Genomic DNA, 25085 nt, shown 5'->3' with positions numbered 1-25085 from the left:
GATCCACCAGGTTTGGGGATTACAAAGTGACAGTGACATTTAGGCAAGCTGTTGTTAAGGAGACATGAAGGGGGAACTAAGGGCTTCTCATTCCAGTTCTGCCAGTGACTGTCGTGGGAGCTTCTGTAGGTCTCTTCTTCAGGCCGGAAGGACCCACCGACGTCACTGAGGCCCAGAGAGGTTAAATGACTTTTCAGAGAGACCCAGTGGGCTGGGTGGGGACAGGCCTGGAGCTCGCATCTCGATTGCTCAGTCATACAGTCAGCTTCTGGGCCTGCTGCAGGGTGACCACCGTGCTAGGCGCTGAGGATACAAGCGTGAAGGGCCCGCCCCCGGGACACACATTGTTTGCACAGATGAGTATTGACAGCCCAGAACACCAAACTTCACCTTTGAGGCATAGAGAGGGCCCCAGATAGTGATAACAACAACTACCATTTATCAAGCACTTCTGTGTGTGAGTGCAAGGCAGTGTGTTAAGGGCTTTAAGTGCTGTGTTTTTACTCACTCCTCACAATACCCCTGTGAAATAAGGAAGAAGAGATGTGAAGGATTGAAATGTGAAAATGCAGGCAGGTCATAGAGTGCTTTGTATCTCAGACCACACTTAGGATGCACATTCGGTATGTAAAGCACAACGCTAGGACCATGAAGTTCAAGGGAAAGTGCTTGCCCTCTAGGAGCTTATAACCTTAACTCCAGAGAGGTGGAGTCAGGTGGGCAATGCCTGATATTAGCTCCTCTCCCCTTCACCTGCTTCCCCGGCAGTCAGTTGGAGCGGATCCGGAAGAGACCAGAGTAGTTGATACATCATAGTTCTGGCCCTTCAATGCAAGTTTTCATTTTATTCAAATTTGACATACATTTCCATCCACCTGTGAATACATACGCTTTCAATTTATAAACAATAGTAAAGGGCTTCTCTGAATTCATTTGTTTATTTGTTCATTTAACAAATGTTTATTGAGCTCCTACAAGGCACTTACTTGGGTATTCAAGACCAAACATATGACTATGTTTTTACAGTCAAGATAATGGTCATGCGCATTCTCTTAGCAAGGAATTATCGTTCAACTATTAGAATTTTTCTGTTAACGTGCTAGAGTATTGGCTGCAAGGATGTTGGAGATTAACCCATAAATAGGATTCCAACTGGATAAGTAGGAAAATCTTTTTTAAAATCTTCAGAAAGGAATTTCTTTTAATTTTTTGATTCTGCTGTTACTGTCACCTTTACATAGAGGCCTTTTCTTTGTCCACTTAACCTATCGGCAGAGGAGAAAGCAGTTTGACAAGGGGGCTTTCTTTGACTTGAAATGCTCTCCTCTTTTAGCTTGTAGGCCACACAAGACACTGAATGTTCAGAAGTAAAGCAATTTAAGAGATACTTTAATTTACAAGGTACAGAGTTAGAGGTAGCTCCAATGATTGCATTAAGTAACAGAAATCAGATTGTAAGCCTTGAATGCTACTTGTAATAAACTTAAGCTCCAAATGGAACAAAGGAGATGTTGAGTATGAATGTGCTTTGCAAACTTCTAGGAATTCTATAAATGTTACAGCAAATATTTATCGAGTACCTACTATGAGATCGGAAGGAAAGGCAGGGCAGAAACGAGAGACAGGGAGACCAGTTAAGACAAGTACCACCGTCCACCAAGGAAAAGACAGGGTTGGGGGGAACTCAGGGAAGACCGGAAATGGGTGATAGCAGTGAAACAGGAAAGGAACAGACGCAAAGGGAAAAACTGACACAATCTGACATCTGATTTCCAATCTACTCAATTGGAAGTCTGAGTAGAGAAGAAATAGCTAAAGTTGACATTGAGATTTCCAAAGCAGCGGTACCCATGAAGATACTTGGAAGGAGGTGAGGGGCTGAGTTTGAAGTGTTGAAGTATGATGTCCCCCAGACGATCAGGGACTTTGTACCCTGGAGGAAGGCCAGGGCTAGTTTGGGAGACACTGGGTTGTGAGAAAAAGTCGAGAGGTGAGAGAAGAGATTTTTCCGGTGGGAGACTATAGGGAGGCAAAGCTTGAGGGTGGAGCCTTATGAGAAAAGAAGGACCTAGGGAGGACCTAGAGAAAAGTCTGGCAAGAGAGTGAGGAAGAACAAGAGAAGAGGGCTCCAGAAGCCAGAAGAAGGGTGTTTCCCAGAGGAGGGAGCCTGGAGTGTTAGACGCAGGAGGAGGCGGGATGAGGCCCAGGAGGGCCATTGGTTTGACAAGTGGTAGATCACACATTTGTTGGTGTTTTCCTTTCCTTTGTTGGTGTTTTCCTTGCAGAATGAATATCAAGTGGTTTCATTTGCAAAAAATTTGTAGCTTGTGCAAATTAAGAGTCACTGTTAAATTTGATCCTTGCAAGCCCCAAAACACATTTCTGATTACTAAAATTCAGGCTGTTAAATGTGGTTTTAATGGTAGTCATCCACTTTATTCTGTTGTCAACAGATCGACCAAAGACGATCCGTTGATAGAAAGCTCTTTAAAAACTACATTTCTGTTGACGCAAAGGTTTCTAACAGTAATTAAATTTGTATTTTGCCTTTTACCATATGGCTGTTGTATGACATGAGACAGAGAGAGAGAGAGAGAGAGAGAGAGAGTGTGTGTGTGTGTGTGTGTGTGTGTGTGTGTGTGTGTGTGTGTTTTCATGGGCATATGAGCTTAGTACAATGGAATGAGAAGGCTGGGGTTAGATAAATCTAGTTTCACAACCTAGCTGGGCCATTTTCCAGGGTTGTGACTTCAGAAAAGTTACTCTCTAAGCCTAACTTTTTCCATCCATAACTCAAATAGGATTATTTTGAAGATTGAGTAATATATAATTTGGTCAGGATCTATACCGTAGTAGGCAATTAATAAATGCTGATTCCCTTCCCCTTACAACTTTTTTTAGGTATATATATTTTTGCATAATATTCATCTATACCCAAAGCCTTATCTTTATGATTTATTTTAGTGTGTTAGTTTTGTCATGGAAAGAACATACCTCCCACGATAGCTAACCTATCCTGTGAGAGTTCAAGTGACCAGCAATTTCGTACGGATAAGAATCCCCTTGGGGAATTTATTAAAATGTAGGTTCCCAGGTCCCTAGCACAGAGATTCGAATTCAGTAAATTTCAGGTGGGACCCCTGAGAATCTTCATTTTAAACAAGCACTGCTGTGATGAAGGTTAACAAATGCCAGTTTCTAGGAAGCAGAGGAAGGGTGTAAACCTGAGACTTGATAGGCTGATTTCAATTTCGTAGAGATATGCCTGTGCTCAGAATTCTTATATTTGTGTTATTCATGTTTACGGATTATATTTGCAATGAGATAAAAACACATGGATCCCAGATGTCAAGGAACGGTGGTCTTATCGCACCCCACTATCGCCATCCGCGGTATATCCACGGCAGTACTGGGTGACATACAGCCCCCAAATCATCTTCTTTTCCCTGCAGAGTAAGTGGTGACACCCTGTCGCTATGCCCAGAGTTTGCAAAACCAGTGTAACTTTAAATGTTGTTACCAATAATATATTTAATGGCAGTAACAGTGCACAATCACGCCATTAAAATATTTTGATGCATTTGTCTATCTGACTCTGTGTCTTCTGGTTGATAAACATCTGTGTCATTATATATCCTTTGTTCTCCGCATCTTGGAATCATATAATTTTTAGTTCACGTTGTTCCCAACCTCATTTTATAGATGAGAGAATAATTTATCCTTTTTTCACCTCCTAGTCCCAGCTCTCTTCTTTGCTTATTCACAGGAAAGGATTGAGACATATATACATGCTTGATGTTAAGCTATGTATGGAGAATATAAAACATATTTGACTTGTGTATAGTAAATTGTGCTTTACGTTCCTTGTACGTAATTTACAAATCAGATGACTCAATGGGGATATGTTTATTAAAAAACTATACTGAGTCATTTTATAACTGTTGGCATTCCATTGATGGTTTGCTTCTTTTGGAGCAGGATGCCAATGTCCTGGAGCCTTGCCTAGAATCAGGGTTTCTCCGTCTATACCCATAGCCCTTGAGGAGAGAACACAGAACTGAATTTCATGAAGTCCATTCTATACCTTATGTGCCTTATCTCAGCCATCTTATTACAATCTCCAAATAACCTGGTGTGGTAGAAATTGAGGCAAAGAGGTTCTGTAATGTGGCAGATGTTGTAGAGATGAGATTTTCACACCCTGGGCTCTTATCTGGCTCCAAAGTCCAGCCTCCTCTCTCCACACCCCGGGTAGTTTCCCCAGACACATACTGAGAGTATGAAATAGATCATTGTTCCTGATTGTGGCTTAGAGACCCTTGTCCCTGGTATTACAGTAACCTCAGAATTTTTGACAAGAAGCAAATGGACAAAGGTAACGTGCAAACTTGAGTTAGTTCAACAAATATGAACTGTGTGCCAGGTATCAGATCAGGACTCCACCCTCGTGGGCCCTCCCTATCTTTGTCACCTATTCTTATCTACCATCCAAGTGCTGCTGCAGGCTTTTCTTTTAGAGTGAAGACACCAATGGATTTCTGCACTGATAAGATCAAGATTTGTGTCTTGCTATAGCTATCCCTGTCCCTGTGTGGGGCTGAGTGTTCCCAGAGTGCTCTGTCACTTTGAAAGTTTAAAACAGTTCCTTAGGGGATTGCCCGGAGGTGCACAATAAGTGTTTGTTGATTACCCTCTGAGACCCTGAGGAAGTCTACAGGGGGTGAGGGAAGGAGCCCAGAGCCCTGCAGAGGGGGTCTGGGGAGAGGTCAAAAGACCACCGTGTACGAGACCGGTCTGGAGGCTTGGCAGTTCTTCCCTTGACCCACTGTGCAACCTTGGGAAAGAAAGGCATGTAACTTTGCTGGCTTGATTTCCTCAGCTGTAACTGGAGAAGGTTTGGCTCAATGATGGCAAAGGCCCCTAAGCAGAGGTGCTGAAGCGAGCATATGGTAACTCCATGTCTGAGGCATGCCAGGGGTCCCGGATTGCAGAGCTTCTTCCGACTGTCCTCGAAGGGATACTAGTACTGGCCAGACCTCAGGTTCTGCCTTTACCCCATACGCTTTTGAGGAAAGTGCATGAACTTAAGAGTGAGAGAGATTGTCTGCTTTGGAGGAAATAAGGATTTTTACTGGCTGGGAATCAATCAAAAGGTGACAAAATGGGAGGTAGGGAATCACGGTTTGAAATTTTATGGCTAGGAAGAGCCTTAGAAATAAACTAGCCCAACCTCTTCGCATTCCACATAAGGGAACAGAAGTGCAGGGAAGTCATAGGATTTGCTCAGGGTCACACCGCTAGTGGCAGACAGGGAACAGAAGCCAGTGTCCCTTGCCCGTCTGGTACGCTGTCTGCAGAAACAGGTAGGTCCTGTCCTAAGGCAGATTATCAGGAGAGCAGGAGGCGGCAGTCAGTAAGCAAAGCCTAAGGAGGCACCGGCACTCTACGACTATTCTGTTGGGGAGAGCAGCCTATCGTGCCTGCTGGGCTTCCCACAGACATTGCTAAAAGGACACTACAGTGCACACTTTCCGTCCCATCGAAGCCCTTGGATTCTTGTCAGCTAAGGTAATGAAGAACACTTCTTTTTGATCTGGGAGAGGCAGAAGGCTGTCTCCTGTTTTTTTGTTTTTTTGTTTTTTTAAAGAAATTCACGTTCTTTTATTTATTTATTTATGACTGTGTTGAGTCTTCGTTTCTGTGCGAGGGCTTTCTCTAGTTGCGGCAAGTGGGGACCACTCTTCATCGCGGTGCGCGGGCCTCTCACCATCGCGGCCTCTCTTGTTGCGGAGCACAGGCTCCAGACGCGCAGGCTCAGTAATTGTGGCTCACGGGCCCAGTTGCTCCGTGGCATGTGGGATCCTCCCAGACCAGGGCTCGAACCCGTGTCCCCTGCATTGGCAGGCAGATTCTCAACCACTGCGCCACCAGGGAAGCCCTGTCTCCTGTTTTTTAAAGCATTTTCCCTCTCTCATTTAAATGAAAATCGCTGAGGTCTACCATAATGTAGTTTCGAGAGGAATGAAACATTTTCTCAGGGAGTATGAAGAGGAAGACCCAGCTCGCACACCCCATGTTGCTGGCCATGCCTATGTGCGTGTTCATCGCAGGGTGCCCTGTTGTCATGAGAAATCCAGTGGCTGTACAAATGCTACAGGGGCATCCTGGGGTTATTTCAGTAACCCCTGAAGGCCGGCTCTGTGCCAGGTGAGAGAGATAGGAGCTGCCACTTCCTGCTTTGTGAGTTGGATGTTGTTTCTAGGTCCCGTTTTGTTTGTGTTAGTTTTCCTGTTCGTGTGTTAGAACAACTTCTGATTATTTGCAGGGTAGATTACCACTAGATAATAAGAGCAGCGATTCAGTAAAAACAAAGCTGAATTTATTATCTTACCAGGCAAGAGAGACTGGCGTTCAGAATCAGTCTCCCCAAATGTATAAGCATTTTTTCATGCAAGCATGGAGATTTCTGATTAGTTCTGATAGAATGCTGATTCGCTTCTAGACCAAAGTGAGGATTTTCTGTTTTCAAAACCTACTCGGCATTCTGGTCTGTCCCTGCGTAGACCTATTTATTCTGGTCTTGTGGTCCTTGACCCGAACTCGGAGAGCAGGGGTGCCAAGGTCTCGGGTGGCCCTTGGTGCTCATGCGAGTGGCAGTAGCCAGTCACAGCTGCGTCCCGGGTGCCTGCTGCAGATTCCTCCTGTCGTGTGTTCTGCCCTTTCCTTTGCACTAATGCACGTTCCACCTTTGCTTTAAAACGGGAAGGGGTGGGAGGACCACTTTGAGGAAGCAGAAGGCACTGGGATACATGGAAAAAGTGATGACGTGGCAGTGAAATGAAGCCCCGAATGGGGTTTTACTCAGATGTTAGAGAACTGGCCTACCCCGGGTGCTGTGTTAAATCAGGTTAAAAAAAAAAACAAAAAACAAAAAAAACCTGACCTTTAAAGTTTTTCCTGTCAAGGTCTAGCAATTCTGGAGTTTCTTTAGCCCCTGTACCCTGCAAGTTGACTTTTTGCACAGAAAAAGAGTGAAATATTCTCTCAGAAATTACCTGGGAGAACGTTATTTTCTCTAAATGAATATGCACTACGAAGTGAGTTCTTACCTTGTTTTGTTGTTTATTTAATATTCTTAATATTCATCTTTGTTTTTTGACGTTTTTTCAGGAAATCACTCAGGAGCTTTGTACCATGTTCGAATGATCTGTGTTAAGACTTTCTTTTCTATTTAATGATAGGCGTTTGCAATAAGATGATTTGCGCGTCTCTCTATTTTAGGAAATACTTTTCGAGGCCTTTAATTTTTTCTCTTTTATGAAGCTTAAACGGGAGTCTTACATCCAATCCTAGCAGCTACCTTCCATTAAAAATGACCTATTTTTCCCCCCATGAGGTTTCCTGACTCAGGGAGGAAAATAAAAGTCGGGTGATTAGTCATTGTGGCGTTCAGCAAACAAATACTTCAGAGGCCATGATTTATGTTGCTGGTCGGAAAAAGAGGTTATATCTGTCTCTAGACAATGACTCTTGTGAAAGGTAAGTGCCCTGTGTTCCCAGAAGGTCCCCAGAGTGCCCCTGTTTGTTGCGTTCAGGTTTCTAAAACCCGGTGGCCATTTTCTGTGAGTTTGAATCCCTGTGTTAACTCCTCCCCCTGTGGAGTCTATGAGCATTTGTTTTCTAAAATGAAAGCACAGGCAGAAACTCGAGCTGTTCTACAGAACAGCCTGTTCTTTAGATTTTTTTTTTTTTTTTTTTTTAGATCAGTGTATCTAAAGCATAATTTTTCTAAACAGTCTATTGTGGGTTTTTATCTACAGTGGGTTTGGGTTTGTTTGGGGAATTTTACTTTTTTTTTAAATGCAGACAACATATTTATTGATGTAATTGCTCCCTGTTCGCCTCAGCCCCAGATAATTTCAGTCTGAAACAGGTGAGCAGGGAAACTATTTGGATATCTACTGCCAGAAACCTTCATTTAGTTTTAATCAAATTTCTTTGGGGGGTAAAATTGGCAAAAGCCAACTGGAACTTAGTTCCTTTCATACTCTTCCCTCCCCCGCCCCCCATCCCTGCCCAACAGTTTTCCCCAGTCAGTTTCTTTTGTCTAAACCGTTGTGCATCCATTTGTGTGTCTGGCCAGAGTTTTTGTGGCCTTTCCGCAGTACAGAAAAGCTTCTTTGCCTCTGGTTGTATGTCAAACTGGCCGGTGGGCTAGCTTGACACCCCTGCCAGTCACCTGCATCTCCTGAATCCTAGTTTGAGGTGACTTTCACAATCCCGTGCTGCCTCAGAGATCTGTGCTGTCATGCCTGGCCTCTTTCCAGAGATTGCGGTATTGCCAGCAGTGGCTTCAAACTGGAAAAAGGGGAGGTGGAAGAGAAATGATGGAAAACATGGGAGGAGGGATTGTGGAAAACAGAGGAGAAGGAAATGTGTGTGCAAGGAAAGTATGTACGTGGACTCAAGTAAATATCTGAGAGCCCAGGTCTATAAAAATGATCTCTGTGCATTGGCATTTTGTGTCTGGATCCAGGTGGGGAACCACTGTGAATGTGGGGCTGTCTGTTGATGGTGGGGAAGAGGCGTGGTAGAGCTGGGCAAGTGCACCGGCAGCTCGGGACTCCCCCGGGCAGTCCAGTGGTTAAGACTCCTTGCTTCCACTGCAGGGGGCGTGGGTTGGATCCCTGGTCTGGGAACTAAATCCCGCGTGCCGCGTGGCGTGGCCAAGAAGGAAATAAAATAAAAAAATAAAGTATAGCTTTAAAAAAAAAAAAAAAAGAGCGTTAGCAGCTCTTCTCCAGGAGGGTCCCCCCCAGCATGACAGATGCTTAGACCGCTCTCCAGACCAACTGGGTCGGCTCTGCACCTCAACGTCTCTAGAGCGGGGTTTGCTTCCTTGGCTTGACCGCCATTGTTCCATTGAATAGTTCTCTGAGATTCCCTGAGGACACTTGTGATCTTGCTGGATATGCTTTATTGTGTTGACCCCATTGTTTGACCTCCAGGCTCCATCTCTGTGATCTAGTTTCTCGAACCGTTGTTGTCTCTGTGACGCTGTGACGGAGCATGGTATCAATTCAGAATACCCTGACCCACTGAGCAGCTGTGCATTCTCAGCAGTTACTGCTTCCCTCGTTACATCACCTGCTTCTGCTGAATATGGAACCGAACGCTCTATTAAAATGGAGAGCTGGGTGCCTCTGAGAGTGTGAGTCTGATTGTGTGGAGGGCTGATTAGGAGTTATCATTCTCCTTCTCGAAGCTTGAGCAGACTGTATCATTAAAATGATTTTAGGGAATTCCCTGGCGGTCCAGTGGTTAGGACTCAGTGCTTTTACTGCCAGGGCCCAGGTTCAATCCCTGGTCAGGGAACTAAGATCCTGCGAGCCGTGCGGCACAGCCAAAAAAATAAATAAAAATTTTTTAAAAATTTGACTTTAAAGCAAAGTGGAGAGTTTGATACCTGCCCCTCTGTCCCCCAGGACTCAGTAGGAAATTTCCCACATGGGAATGAACAAACTGGAGGGATCCTGAAGAAATATTATGTGACCCAAATATATTCCGTGTTGAGGCTTCCCACCACCTCTTCTTCATTGAGATGGAGTACTTCGGTAGTTTTGAAAGCTTGAATACTGATATCTCACCATTTACATTTTAGGAGGGCTATGAATCACTGTATGGAGATTGATATGTTCCAGGCTTAAGTGATCTATCCTTATGTTATAGATTAGGGTCTAAAATTCAGATACATCCAGGGACAGGAAGGTAATATGAATGTTCAGTGTGGGCTGGGCATAGGAAGATAGAATGGTTAGATCGTGGCAAACTGGAGGGCATTAAAACGTTTTAAAATACTGTGGGGCTGAATGAAACAGGTCTGCAGGCCGAATTCAGCTTCTGGACTGCTGCTCTGCACGGCAGTTACAGGGCTACACCATCTGACTCCATCCACCAGGCTGGGTTTCCTCAGTGGCAGCTTGCCCAGTCTTCCTGCAGAGCATTGGGCGTGGAGCTCTCCAAGACCCAGCCCAAGAAAAATTCATGGCTGTTGAACCTTCTCCATGTCACAGCAAATAAAGGAGCTACTCTGGATATGAAGCGTGTCCGTCTCATACAGGCAAAGTGATTTGCAGCAGCAGAACACACCTTGTATGTCAGAGGACACCTGGAGAGGCATCAGACAGAACAGCCTTGACTAAGCTGCCCAGCGCTCAGTGTGCCCATTTCAGGATGGAACAGGAAGGACCCACCAATGGAAGCCCCGCCTTACCCGGCCATGTCACTCCCAGGACAGCTGAATGGAGCCAAGCCTGCAGAGGCTAACCTGGATGGTATTGGGCCATGGGGTGACAGCAGAGGACAGCGGGCATGTCTTGATATACCTGGTCTCTGATATTGACCTGCTTGGCCCAAGGTTGCTTTCTGAAATATCAGGCAGTTAGCAACTTCCTAACTCGTCCTAGGCTGGGACAGTGTGAGAATTGTCCTCTCTCTCCGTTGACACTCTGTTGACCTTCCGCACATCCTGGAATTTATAATGCCTTCCTTTTTTTCTAAACATCTTTTAATCACTCTCATTTTCGTCAGCTCTCTTGGTGCTAAGTGAGTCATAATGTCTGCAAAGCACTTACTTAGCACAGGGCCTGGCATGTAGAAAGTGCTCAGTAAATACCAGCTCTTATTGTCATTGGCATCGTCATCACCGCCATTATAACTCTTGTCATTTCCCCAGTGGATACGGAAACTTGGTTTCCTTAAACCTTAAACTTGGTTGTGTACCTCTGCCACCACCACCCTGACATAAAGGAAGACGGACCCCGCACACATAACCCACTGTGTCGGAAAATGCGCTTCACGTGATCCCCAGCTCACTCCTGCACGCTAATGTTTGGGGAGCACTGCTCTAGGCACCGTGGTGAAGCACAGAGACAGGCTTGCATAGAGATTGGTCCTTGTGGACTTGCTAACTAGGCGGGGTACTTTGGGACGGTCTCAGGGGTGGACGCTGGGGAGGGATGTGCCTTTTACATTATACGGTAGGGATGTATGATGGGGTGGTTTTGACCACACTAAGAATCTGATTCTGAAGGCTTCGGTCCCCTGGCTGTGACTTTAACCTCAACAGAGTACCTGATTCCTAGCCCCCACCCCATTGACCTTCTGGCCATGCAAACCCTGTTGCCAAGAAGGGAAATTCCTATGTTAGAGGACAGACAACCTTTGTGCATCAGGGAGCCGACACAAATAGTAAAAATGTAGAACTTAAAGGTAGAACATGTATCGGTGTAAAAATGAGGGGCAAGCCAGTCTCAGTGAAGATTTTGGGACCCTGGTAGGTGATGAGAAGGGAGGTGTAGCTGCATGTTTTTTTAATGTTGGTGACCGAGAGTATTGCCTGCTCCTAAGAAACATTTTGAAAAGTAGAAATAACCGATCCCATGCTGCCATGGTGGCTTATTGTTTGGACTGGAAGCTACCAAGGTGGTGAGGAGAAAATGGCCACAGGACCTTAGAGATGAAATCCTAGCTTCATATCAAATTCATTTAGTTTAGAAAGTGAATTAACTAAAAGCCTTTTCAGCCCCTCAAAGCTCTCGCCTGTATTTTGAGGGTAATGTGGTCTAGCATTTTGTTAATTCATGACTGTGGTGATTCTTTTTCCTTTCTGTACTGTACTTTCAGATGGCCTGAGGCACTGGACACTTAGTGGCCTGGGGTCCTTAGGGCTACATGAGACTCGGAAGTGGAGCTGTATACTTAGCAGTTCCTGAAATGGCTCTCTCTTTTTTTCTTCCACCTCTTCCTGCCACTGTTGGGGAACTTAGCTTGGAGATCTGGCCCCCAGTCCCCTCTCCCATGCACCCAGATGAGTTATTGCTGTGGTGTCTGGTAGCCCCCTGGAAGATATGTCTAAATCCCCAAAGCTATGTCTAAATCCCCAAAGCTGTGAACGTGACCTTTTTTTCCAAAAAAAGGAAAATTTCCTTTTTTCCATCTTTGCAGATGGAAATTTTTTAAGGCTCTTGAGATGAGTTCATCCTGGGTTATCAGGTGGGCCCTGAATCCAATGACAAGTGTCCTTATAAGTGATACACAGAAGAGGGACACATAAAGAGGATAGGGCCATGTGAAGATGAAGGTAGAGATTGGAGTTATGCAGTCGCAAGCCAAGGAACCCTGGAACCATCATAAGCTGGAAGAGTCAAGGAAAGACTCTCCCCCCTGGAGCCTTCAGAGAGAGCTCAGCCCTGCCAACACCTTGATTTTGGACCTCGGGCCTCCAGAACTGTGAGAGAATAAATTTCTGTTGTGTTAAGTCCCCAAGTTTGTGGTAGTTTGTTACGGCAGTGTTTGGAAACGGATACAGTGTCAAGCCTAGCATTGATTCGGAAGTGCCTGGGAACTTGTGAAAAATCAGTTCCTGGGGTCTTACCCTGTGGCTGTTCTGATGCAGTCAGTCTGGGGTGGCACCAAGAAACTGAATTTTTAGTAAGAGCCTCCAGGTGATTCTGATAGATCCATTTACCCTCTCAGTATTGGTAGTCCTCAAGTTCCTTCTTTTGCCCTATTTCCTTTTTAGCCGCTTTCCTTGGGCATTAGCCACGCTTGTGTGTGCAGCGACCTCCGATGTGTCAGTGCACAGCACCAGTGAATCTCCACCCCAGCTTCCTTTCAGCATCACGGCCCGTCGTGGAGGCCGGTTGGTGGAGAGCGCCAGCTGCGTCTTCCACGGGCTCCTCAGAGGGAGCACAGACTCGTTCTCCTCCTTCCAAACCAGCTCTTTGGTCCGGTTCCCTGCCTGTTAATAGCACATGCGGGCAACAGAACTGGTGTGTCAACCTTCATTCTCCCCTCTTTCTTTCTCCTCCAATGTCCAACTAGTTGATGCTTCCATCCAGATCGCTTTCACTTCTTTCTCTCCTTGTCATCCCCACCTGTCTCCTTACCTTCTTTCCAGATCCCCTCCAGACATCCTTCTCATCAGACTGTTCCCAGAATGACCTGTCTGCAAACGTGTCACATGATTCTTGCTTCAAATCTCGTAAATGACTCACCGTTGTCCAGGCTGCACGTTAGAATCACCTGGAGAGTTTTTTTTCTTTTTTCTTTTTAATCCCAATACCTAGCATCCACCCAAGACCAAACAAATCAGAATCTCGAGTTGGAGCCTGACTGTTGGTATGTTTTCAGGTTCCCATAGGTGATTCCAATATGCAGGTAAGGGTTGAGAACTACTGGGCTAGAGGATCGAGTCCAAAGTCGATGCTTTCTTCACGACTGGGTCCCTGCCAGTCTCTCTCTCTCCATCTCCCACCCGGCCCTGCCCACACCCCATGCCACAGACATCCCACCTCCTTGCCCTTCCCCAAATGCGTCATTCCATTTCCTGCTTCTTTGCCTTTGCTCGACCTTTCCCTAGAATAGAATGCCTTTTTCCCTCTTGGATTCCAAAATAATGCTCCATGTCTCTCAAGACTCGGTTCCACCTCACCCTCCCTGACTCGCCTTCCGCAAACCCAACTTAAGGCTGCCTGCTCCAGACCCCTGGTCATGCTCACTAGAGCACTGCTGTCATCATGGAGGAGCTATTTGTCTGCATGTCTTGTCTCCTCCATCGGACTGTGGGCTCCAGGAGGCTGCTGAAAAGGGAAAGAAAGAAAGGATTAAAAAAGGCCGAGGGGACAAAATCATTCTTCTGTTTCTCTGAATCATTGTATCCACGCTGCCTTATGGTTCATCAGGCACTTTTTAGCAAACAAAACTACTTGGTTTTTTTTTTTTTTTTTTAACTACTTGGTTTTAATGAATGTAATGCAGTTGTAGCAGTAGTGGTGGTGGTAGCAGTATGTAATTCCATTAAGTGAACACTTGCTAGCTGAGGTCTCTATAGTCATTGCCTCGTTTAACTATCATGATAATCATCTCAGGTATCATTCCCACTTTACCGAATGAATTAAACAAGATGCTGTGTGGTCAGGTCATGCAAAATGGCAGAGAATATGAAGTAGAACGTGTAGGTGACCACTTGGTCAGCAGTATGTCTGGTATATCGACTGATCAGGAAAAACTGGTTTTATTGGTAAAAATAGCTAATGTGTAGTTTTTTGAGTGGCAAGTACACATTCGATGCTGAATTTGGCATAAAAAATACACAACCACTAAACATATCAATCATAAATGAGATGGTGGTTTATATTTACTAACATTTGGAATCACATAAATATAGTCTTCCTTTTAAGTGTGCTAGAAGGAATTTGTGACCCAGAGTCACAAGATCAGGGTTGAAAACCCAACCTTGCCAGTTACAAGCCATGTGGTGTTGGGATTTTGGCTTAACTTTTCTGAGCTTTAGCATCTTCATCTTTGAAATGGAAATATTATTTCACAGCCCACAGGGGTGTTATGAGAAAGGAGAGGAGATGGTGTGTATGGAAGTGATTTGTAAATGGTATAGGGCTAAACAGGACTAAGGCGAGGAGTTCTTGTCTTTGTGCTGCGTTTGGGTCCAGAAAGTTGGCGTTTGGGAACAGTCAGGACGGGGAAGGCAGTGTTTTTCTGGGTGAGCGGATATGGGCACTGGAACAGTTGCAGGCTGGCTGAATTCCCCAGTGCGGCAGGGTCTGAGGATGCTGGGATGGGAAAAAACAAGTGGCCCAGGCTAGTTAGGGAGAATGTGGAAGGAGAAGGATGTTTGGAAATTAGTCTTGCTGTGCTTATTGATACAATGGAGCTGAGAGAATGTAATGGTCAGGGTTTTGCGTTGGGTCACCTGTAACCAAGGACCAACCCAGGGACCACAGATCAGCTCCAGGGGCTTGATGTCTTGTTCTTTTACTCGTAGGTTATTCCCAGCAATTTCACCCCCAGCAACTCTGAGGTTTTCTGGGTCTCAGAGCAAAAGCTCACCTACCCTGAGGTCCTAGCGTCTCCATTCCAAACATATTAGTGTATTAAGACACCAGAGTTTCTCTTCACAGGGTCAAGGTGACTTCGTGACTGTGTGGCTTCAACCTCCTTCCTCTTTAAAGAAGAAGCTGAGGCTTTATCTTTTTTATTCTAATAGATTGAAGAATATTTTCTAAGTCGTCATCAGTATAACACTTCTGATCTTGAATCACATTCTGCCACTCTCCAGAGGAGAACATAGGAAACAGCTTTTTTGTCACAGACATCACCACCCTAAACTTACCTGAAAGTTTCTGGAGCAGGAGTCAGCATATCATTTTTAAGGAATCAGTAGGTATATTTTAAGATGGAATTGTTCTAAAATATTCCCACAGATTAGAGGTAAGGGACCAAGTGAACACCATTAAATTTGACCAGAATGAGTGAGTTTTTGAGTATCAGTTAAAAAAATTCAGTCTTGGAAGTTGGGAAGCCAAAGAGGGAGAAGAACACGAGAACAGAAAGAAGAACTCCATGCCAAAAAAAAAAATGCTGTATATTATAAATAAAATCAGTTATCGTGCACGTACTATTTGCTGTGCACTAGCACTGAATGGGTGTTCCTGTACCCATTGAATCCCCCCAGCACCCCAGGAGGTGTGTAGGATTTGCTCCATTTTATATGTGAAGAGACTGAGGCTTAGGGAGGTCAGGTACTTTCTGAAGTCCTGCTGTCAGTGAGCGGGTCCCAGCAGCTGCCAGTTGAGGAGTATGGTGCATTGTAAGGCGTGCGGAGCCAGAAGTGTAGAAACCTGTTTTGGTCACACCATGAGACCTTAGGCAAGTCATTCTACTTCTCCGTCCCTCCATTTTCTCATATCTAAGATGAGAGGGTTGGACTAAACAATCTAAAGTTCCTCATCTTATAAAACTGTCTTTGCTAGGGCATAGCAAAGGAATGGGAGATGCTTAGCCCGGGAAAGGGACATGCAAACCTTCCAAGGGCTGTCGCGTGACAGAGTTTACAGTTGAGGGCCCCCCGTGAGGACTGCTCCCCTGAGGAGGAAATTCCCACACTGGGTGGAGTGGTCCTCACCCCTGGTCTGCAGGATCTCTAGAATCCATCTGTGGCAAATTAAGAAGGAGTTGGAAGGCGCGCTCCACGAAGAAGCTTGCTCCCTTTGCTTTTTGTTATCTAAAACACCCAAGGTCTGTTTATTTTGAAGGGAGGCTCCCTCATCTGCCATTTTGAGAAAGGTTTGGGGGACTAGATTCCCAGTTACTCAAGACCCAAGAGCATCTCTTTGTGTGAACTCAGCACCATCTTGTGGACATGGTACTGTGAACTGGGAATGGACTCTCGTCACCAAATGTAAAGGAACCTCAGGACACAATCCTGAAAGAGTTGCTGCCTGGGAAAGGCTCTGTCTAGGGATCATGTTTTGAGGACAGGCTGCCTGCTTTCAAAGGTAGGATCTGCCTTGGGGAGTTTACTTTTATGACTCTAACCCTATTATTATGCCCATGACACCTGGGAGAGCAGAGTGGACAGGCTCAGTGACACAGTGAGCCGGACCTTCCCAGAGTTGTGGTACTGTACGGCCAGGGTCCTGTTTCCGGGGCGGGGGACAGGGGGCATCAGTACAGAGGCCGCCTCAAGAGGGAGCCCCGAGCCGCTTCCCCTCTGGCCTCCTTCCCCCTGTATCCTGCATCCGGCCGCACCTCTCCTGGTCTAGGACTCTGCCCTGCCCCCTCTCCTTCTTGCTGGTATTGATTGCCACTCAGAGCATATAACTTACCTTATGGTACTTCAAGGCCCCCTTCCCCAAGAGGTGAGGATGGAACAGATTGAAGGTGTGAAGGGAACAGAGCACTCGGGCTGAAAAATGCTTTGCCTTCCCCCACCCTGTCTCCTCATACTGGTGAGGCTAGCCACATCCATGTTCCTGCTATTTCTGTGTGGGAAGAAACTGAGTAATAATCTTATCCAGGGCTAAGATGACGGTCGAGGGCAGTCTTGCTCAGTGCCTTTATCAGACTGGAAAGAGCAACCTGTGGCCCTAGAGAGGCCACTCGAGGGTAGAAGCTCTCTCTGGATGTTCAGAACCCCAGCCTCTTCTTCTCTGCTTATCCTTCACAGTGGGGTTGGTAGGGGGTTGGGGGAATATGTGTAAAGGCATGCAGGGCTCCCCAAGATAATAGAGTCACTGATTTTGCATTTGTTCATACACAGTTATTGGCTCTATTGATATTATATTACATCGTGATGCATGTACCTGTTCTTTAAAAGTGAGTTATTTGTTCTTTCAATGACATTACCGTACCCCTATTAACATATGCTCCCAAGACCTTAGTATAGGAATGCTTAGTGAATTACCCCACAGTCCCTTATTCTGCTAAATATTTATTTTTGCACTTACCTTCCATAATTATGTTCTTCTAACTTCCCTTCTTTGGGCGTCAGCCTGGCCTGAGCCCCATAGCTCCTGACCGTCCAGCCTGCCCAGAGCTAAGTTGCTTGGGCTCCCTGGAAGACGGGGACACTCCAGGCCACTCATCTTGCCACTTCAGCCCCAGGGAAATACCCACTTACCCTGCTTCCAACACCCTTTCAACCAACAAGCGTTAAATTGGTTGCTATTATCATAATGAGGTGGGCCAGAGAAAAGGGTTGTAGGAATTGTTTTGTTTTCTGGAATTTTCATGGGAAATGATCAGGGCGAAAAAGAGCAATAGAATGAGATACTAGGTTTTATCTGGACTGTCTCTTCTAATCCTATTAAGAATTAAGTTGCACTATTATATCCATTTTATAGATTTAAAAAAAACAAGTCTTGAGATGCTAATTAACTTGTTCAAATTCATACAGCTACTAAGTGGCAGAGCTGGAGTTTGAACCCAGGGGTATGTAAGCAGGGGCCCTGCTCTACCCTCTGAGGATAAAGATATCTCCACAGGAGGAGAAAGGACGGCCCCCGGGAACAGGAAGGGGAAAGCTTGGAACAACTGACTACCTCTGACAGTTGTCAAAACTTTTAATCAGGGACTTCAGTGGAAGCTTGAACCAGAATCCAAAATCAGCACATAAATGTGCAAAACCCCAGACTGAACCCAAATTTAAAAAAATTTTTTTACTGAATAAGCCACAACCTAATGAATCCATTAAACTGAGGCATAAACTATAAAGACTTTTAAATCAAAATACTGAAACATCAAAATGTTCTCTAAAATAAATCATAACCAAACTGACATATTATTAGGTCCCTAGTTTAAAATAAGAGAGAGGAGGTCTCAAGACTTTATCCCCGCAAAACCTCCTTGGTGTGAGGGCAAAGGAGCAAATGTGGTCTGCCAGGAGTCTAAAGAGACAGGAGAGGTGATGAAGCAGAACACAGGGGAGGCTTTCTTTTTTTTTTTTTTTTTTTTTAAATTTATTTATGTCTGCATTGGGGCTTTGTTGCTGAGCGCGGGCTTTCTCTAGTTGTGGCGAGTGGGGGCTACTCTTCATTGTGGTGCGTGAGCTTCTCATTGCTGTGGCTTCTCTTGTTGCAGAGCATGGGCTCTAGGCACGTGGGCTTCAGGAGTTGTGGCTCCCGGGCTCTAGAGCGCAGGCTCAGCAGTTGTGGCACACGGGCCTAGTTGCTCCACGGCATGTGGGATCTTCCCGGACCAGGGCTCGAACCCGTGTTCCCTGCATTGGCAGGCGGATTCTTAACCACTGTGCCACCAGGGAAGCCCCAGGGGAGGCTTTCTTATGAAATAAAAGAATATCGCCATCTAAAATAGGAACGTGACCCCATAAACGGCCAGCACCTGGCCGTGTTTACATAGCCAAATTTGAGTGACCTTCTGACTTAAAAGGACAAGTGCACAGACTGGAAATGTATAGATGATTTAAGTATTTGTCTTAAACATTATTTTAGTTTCCTTTCTATCAAGCTTTTTACTGGAATTGCTAATAAATTGCAAATAGCCAACATGAATAATTTTTACTTAAAATTTTAATGCCTTCTTCCATAGGCTTAGAAGAAATGCTAACAAATGATGCAACTAAAAAAAGAAAATCATTTCAATGATACTGGTAACTAAATGCCCACCTATGAGCTAAGGCTCAGATGTAATAACTGCTCTCTGCATTAAAGAAGAATGATTAGTTAATGAGCCCCTCTGGGGTATTAAACACTGGGGTGGGGACTGGGGAACCCTGGGCGCACAGTGAAATAGAATACTTGTCCCTGCCATTGAGGAATTTCACATTCCCTAGATTTGGGGCCTGGGGGCCAAGACTTGGTAATACTTGCTCCTGCTGACATTTACCACTAATAATAATTAATTGGTAATAGTAATACTCATAATAGCGAATGTTTATTAAGCTTGATTTCGTGTCAGACATTAAGCCAAGCACTTTATAGGTATTATCATTTAATCCTCACATTAACCTGGTAGATTCTATTATTAGCTCCATTTTGCAGATGAAGAAGCTGAGGTGCAGAGTTTAAGAAACTTGCCCAAGGTCACAGCCAGAATGTGACGAGAGCCACTTGACACCAGAGTTCAGGCTCTTAGCCATGGTGCCAGACTGGACATTGGCTGCCTTGTCCCAGATTATCCTTCAGGAGAGCCCTGTTTCAGGAGTGGACTAATACAGTGCTCTGGGGTCCCTCAGCTCTCTTAGTTCAGTAGCTTTAATCTCCCCCCTCCGCCCCTTCTGTGCCCACTTCTCGTGGTAGCCCCTGTGTTACACTCAGTAACTGGTGGGTGGTAAGGCATTTGATAAATATTACCTTGAAATGGAAGTGGATCAAAATGATAATATTTATGAGTGCCAGCTATTGCTTTGAAGTTTACTTTTCTTGAGAAAATAAAAGTAGAAATTTATGGAAAATTCTGAATTTCCCTGAAGTGTTCACCCCAGGGCCATCTGGTGGTCCATATGGAGTCTTTGTGCATATCAGGGAAATGGCTTCTCCTGGCAGGGGGATGCAGCCCTCACCAGGGTACATGCCTGGCCGAGCAGAGTGCATACTGGCTCTCAGCCCCGCCCTTTACCCTCACAATGTACCGCAGGACATGACCTGTCCCCCTGCACATGGCAGCCCTGCTCAAGTCCAGGCTACCGATTGCCAAAGCGCTCACACACTGGTAGGTAGGCTGGGGTCATGAGCATAGGAGCCTTTGACACCAAGAAAGAGCTGGAAAAGCTAAGTGCTTTCTTTCTTGGTGCTCCTGAATCTGCAGTGAGGAGTGTGGTTTTGGGGTCACCCTAACCAGATTTTAATCCCAGCTCTACCACTCACTGGCTAAATAACCTTGGTCGAGTTGCACGGTCTCTCTGAGTCTCCGTTTTCTCATCTGCAGAATAAGGTTGCTGTGAGATTTTTTCGGGATGGTGTGTACGGAGTGTGTAGAACAGTACCGGGCACAGGGATGCGCTCGTCTGGTGTTGCGGGCATGGCACGTGGCTGGCATATTTAGGTGAACTTCCTCCTTCACAGAATGCGTCGAGTTGGGGATGTTGGCGCATTTGTGGCGGGTTGTCGATGTCACTTTAAAGCAGTCCTCAGGAAGGCTGCCCAGAGGGGCTCCAACACGAGCAGGGGACACAGTGACCTGATTCTTCAAAGTGTAATTAGAAGTCGTGGACCAGCTCGTGAGCATAACATACCTGGGTAATTTTCAGCAGGATGCAACAAGCCTGCCTGCCCAGACCCTGTTCCCGAAACTGATTCAGTGTCAACAGTGTCACCTGGCGCATATTCTTCTTGAGGTTCCACAGGTGAGCCTGAGGTGCGGCTCCGCTGAGACCCACCATTATAAGCTCACATTACAATGCCTTTTCCATCTTACTGTTGGTTGCCTGATGGGGGAAGAGGGCTTGTGTATGCCTTTGGAGTGGGTCACAGACCGGTGTACCAGGAAGCACAAGCATCCACAGTTTGGGGACCCAGAAGCAGGCCACAAGCCCAGCTGTGCTTCACTTAGCCCAGAACCTTCTCCAGATCAGCTTCTCATGAGAGGAGGCTGAGTGAGGGAAACACTGGAAGGAACTGAAAAGTGGTTACAGAGAGTGGACACCTCTGGGAGTGCTTGAAGGGAGGACAGATACAGAAGCAGGGTCCTTACAAACACCCAACCCCAGGGCCTTATGCTATACCCACATGTTGACAACTTTAAATTTTTAGTATTTAAAAAAACAGTTAACTTTTTTAAAGTTTGTTGCTAATTCAGTCCAAGCACTCAGTAGACAAAAGGCCAAATCCCTGGAGCTTAAAGGCGAAAGAACAAAATTCAACTGAGTACATTTTAAAGATCTTACTGGCTTTATTTAGTGATTCATGAGTCAGGCAGCATGCAGTCTAGCAGATAGAATGGAGCTGCAAAGAGCTATACAAGGTGACAGATTTTATTGGAAGAAGGGAACAGAACAAGGAAATTATACTAGGCAAAAAGGTGGGTTGATTATTGCAAGGTTCCTTTCCTTATAGGGGATGACGGGGGTTGTCAGGCAGATTACCTAACTCGTGCCGATCAGTCTATTCCTGATTTAAGCTGATACCTAGTTTAGGATTGTTTTGCAGGAAGAGCCAAAACTTTAAGTTAAGTTTCCGTTTGGTGACATGGGGCTTAGCATAAGCAACTCCATTTTGGGCCTGTTGTTTTGTCTTTAACAGAACAAAGCATATCATTAGAGCTTAAAGGAGTGTTCTTTTCCTGTCTTAGAGCCAAAGCAATAATAGTAAGCAATTGCAGTGTTTCAAAGCTGTGTTTCATTGTTTTAACTTGTGTGAGCAGTAAATACTTTGTAGCAGTGGATGGCCCTGGCTTGTCTTATCCAGCTCAGCTTCAGGCCAGCAGAGTTGGGGTGTGTGTGTGTGTGTGTGTGTGGTTGTTTTTTCTTTTTTCCTTTTACAATGTCAGAACAGCCTTTTTGATTTTTTTAATGTTCAACAAAGGTGTTTCTCCCTTTTAGCATAGGTGACAAATAGTAGGGCAGTTCGCGTTGACCTAATGCTGGATCCAGAAAGCTTGGTAATAGTGCCAGGTATGGTGGGCTCTAGAGAGCTTACTGTTTGGGTGGTTTTTGTTTTTGCATTTATTTCATAAAGGTTTATCAGCACTGTTATGTGCCACGTGTGGTACTGGGAGCTAGGGGAGACTGTGGTAAACAGTCTCACAGCCCTCACAGAATTTATACTCTTGTGGTAAAGCACACATTTGTCAAATAATACTTAATTACAATAGTAGTAAGTACTGTGAAAGAAGAGTATGCTGAGAGTATAGGACAGATGCACCTGATTGAGGGGGAAGGGATTGTTGGATAGAGATCCGGATAGGCTGCTGCAAAGGCATTCTTGGCTTCAGAAGCGGCATGTGCAAAGGCCCTGAGGTGGGAAGATCCTCACACATTCAAGGAACAGAAAGGAGGCTGGTGTGGGTTGGAGTGGCAGGAAATGAGGTCAAATCACAGAGGACCTTATATGCCTTAGTAAAGATACTGGAATTGGGGCTTAGGGTCTTAATGAGCCTCACTGGCCATGCCTCAGCTCCGTGTCGGCCAGGAGACTCTTTTCTCTGTCATGGAGAAGGCTCGCTCCCAAAGCTGGCCCCACCCTGGAGATGTTCTTCCTCTAGAGCTCCCCTGATGCTTCATCCCCACTGGTCTCATGCTTCCTCCTGCCTGACAAGTCCCCGGCATGAGCCTCGTGATCCCTGAGGCCGTATCATCCCCAGGCCCATAATGAAAGGGTAAATCTAAGTACTCGTGGTGGGTGAGTACCCAAATGAAATGAAAATGAAAACTCATCTTCCTGATGCATTCGCTTCAGATTAGTAAATCCTGGCAGCGCACGTCCTTGGCTTTTGTCTCTCGAGTGCTTGGACTGAATTGGCAACAAACTTTTAAAAATCAACTTTTTTTTAATACTAAAGATTTTAAGTTGGCAACATGTGAGTATAGCGTAAAGGCCTTGGCGTTGGGTGTTTAGCAAATTCTGGGCTGTGGGGCAAACACCGTGACTGACTCCGTGTTCGGCTGGCACCCTGTAAATGCCTTTTTCCCCGTTACTGTACACCCGGCCAGCCGTGATGGGCCCCAAGCCCACGGCCCATCATCTGGCTATGCTCAGGTTGCCCCGGGAACTGCCGCCCGTGGTCAGGGGTCTGCTTGCCTGAACTCTGATCCTCAGCTGCCCTTTTTTGGGGACCCCTCTGGCAGATTCTGCTTCATGTCAGGCAACATTTCCCAGTGACTTCTCGGCATGGGACCCAGGCAGGCTGCCGCCGACGGCCTTAGCTCTTGAATCTCACCTGGGCCTGTTCCCGGCCGCGGGCTTCCGCAGTGGGGATCCTGTACAACCGGCCTGCAGCTTGAACTTGGTGCAGAGCCATTTTGTGCCGGAGACAGCGAGTCAGCTGTTCTGACTCCCCTCCTGCTCTGTGTGTGCGCGTACGCTCCTGACGCAGCAGAGTGCAGGCGGCTGGGCGCGGTGCCGCCCTCAGAAATTACAACTCGGCTGTAAGCGAGGCACTTCTCTGGGTTCAGTTTCCACATCTATACTGTGGGCATGAGAGTAACAGCTTCCATATGGTGAGCACCGACTCTGTTAACTCATTTAACCCTGTGAGTTCGTAGTAGTATCTCCATCTTGTGTGCCTTCCTCGCAGGATTATGAAGGGGATTAAGTTAATGTGAAGTGCTTTACAACCTGAAATGTATCAGATGAAAGCAATTTTATTCAGAATTGATTGGGCGGAATTCACACAGATGAAAATTGTCATTCGCAGTACTCCAGTGCCTGTCCGTCTATAGTGCTGATTCACAAACGTGTATCTGTTTATAGTACAGATCGTTCATTTAGTACATGAATATTTACTGAGGGCCTGCGATGTATCAGGCACTGTTCTAGATGCTTAAGATACATCAGTACAGAAAATCAAAGATCGCTGCCCTCGTGATGCTTAAGTTCTAGCAGGCAGACAGATAATGAATAATGAGCGCATTGCGTAGTGTTTGGGGTTGTTAGGAGTGCTGTGCACGAGAAACAAGCAGAACAGATAAGGGGGGCCAGGAGTGCAGGTCGCTTTTCTCATCAGGGTGAGTCTCTGTGCTTTCAAACATTTCCCGAGTGCCTGCCGTGCCCTGTGGCCTGGAGACACAGCAGTGAATGGGACGAATAAGGTCCTTTCCCTCCTGGAGTTTACTTTCTGGCAGGTACAGTGGACAGTTAACAGGCAGGCAAGTACCTTGTGATAATTGTGTGGCGTGAAGGAAATAAACCAGGCGATGCGAGGGCAAGTAAAGCCGGGAGCAAATAGAGAGATGGGGTGGGCCTCTGGGTTGACATTTGAGCTGGGCCTGAAGTATGAGTGAGCCAGCCCCGGGGCAGGACCGGAAGCAGGGCCAGGAGAGAGTCGGAAGGTGGAGTCAGCCCAGGGAGGCCTGAGTGTGAGCACAGAGCACGGGGCAGAGGGGCCGGTGAGTCTGGGGAGAGTGGCTGGGACCCGTGGGCAGTGCAGGGCCTCGCAGGCCACAGCGAGGGGTCTGGATTCTACCCTAACATCTGGGGGTGGCCACTGAAGGGCTCTAAGTAGGGCCTGACTTGGATCTCCTTTGTGCTGTTGAAAGGCCGCCCTGCGCGCTGTGTGCCTAAGCAGTTCTCTCCGTAGTCACAGGTGAGGAGGACGCCGTCAGTTCTCAAGCTGATTCCCGCCTGCATTCATCGAACCCCTGCTGTGTGCCAAGCACTGTGTGTGGTGCTTTTCATGTGCATTTCTTGGTTCACTCCTCTCTGCCCGATTTCTGATTTGTCCAGAAAGAGTCCATGCAAACTGTGATTCATTGTCTTGCAGGAGTCCCCCAAAAGCTGGGGTACAGGGGGAGCCGGGGGTGGAGAACAAGGATGCAATGGCAGGTGGATTTAGGTGGTTTAACACCAAAGCAGCAGTTGGTCTCTGTCCTTTTTTAGGATAACCCATCTTGTGACTCGCAGGAGGTTCATTGTTGTTCAGAAGCCAGAATGTACAACAGTTCTTCCCTCCACCCTCCCTGACAGGTAGAGGTCAACTGAGAGGAACAGGGCCATTCGATCAGCTGGCCCTTTAAGAAAATGGTATTTGGCTTTTGAAACCAACTCTAGATGATAAGCTCACCCCTAAAATGAGAAGTTCCAGGGGACAAGACCCCTTGTCCCGGTCAT

At 46.1% G+C, this 25085-nt stretch overlaps 1 protein-coding gene across 5 annotated transcripts in view; it reads left to right on the top strand.

The window, feature by feature from the left end:
* Positions 1–25085, top strand: part of ZBTB38 (zinc finger and BTB domain containing 38) — a 117314-nt gene that overhangs the window by 75105 nt on the left and 17124 nt on the right. The gene's annotated exons all lie outside the window — the stretch shown is intronic.

The sequence above is a fragment of the Balaenoptera ricei genome, chromosome 4 (genome assembly GCF_028023285.1).
Source record: "Balaenoptera ricei isolate mBalRic1 chromosome 4, mBalRic1.hap2, whole genome shotgun sequence".
In the NCBI taxonomy this organism is placed as follows: domain Eukaryota; kingdom Metazoa; phylum Chordata; class Mammalia; order Artiodactyla; family Balaenopteridae; genus Balaenoptera; species Balaenoptera ricei.
This window is presented reverse-complemented; position numbering and strand designations above follow the sequence as displayed.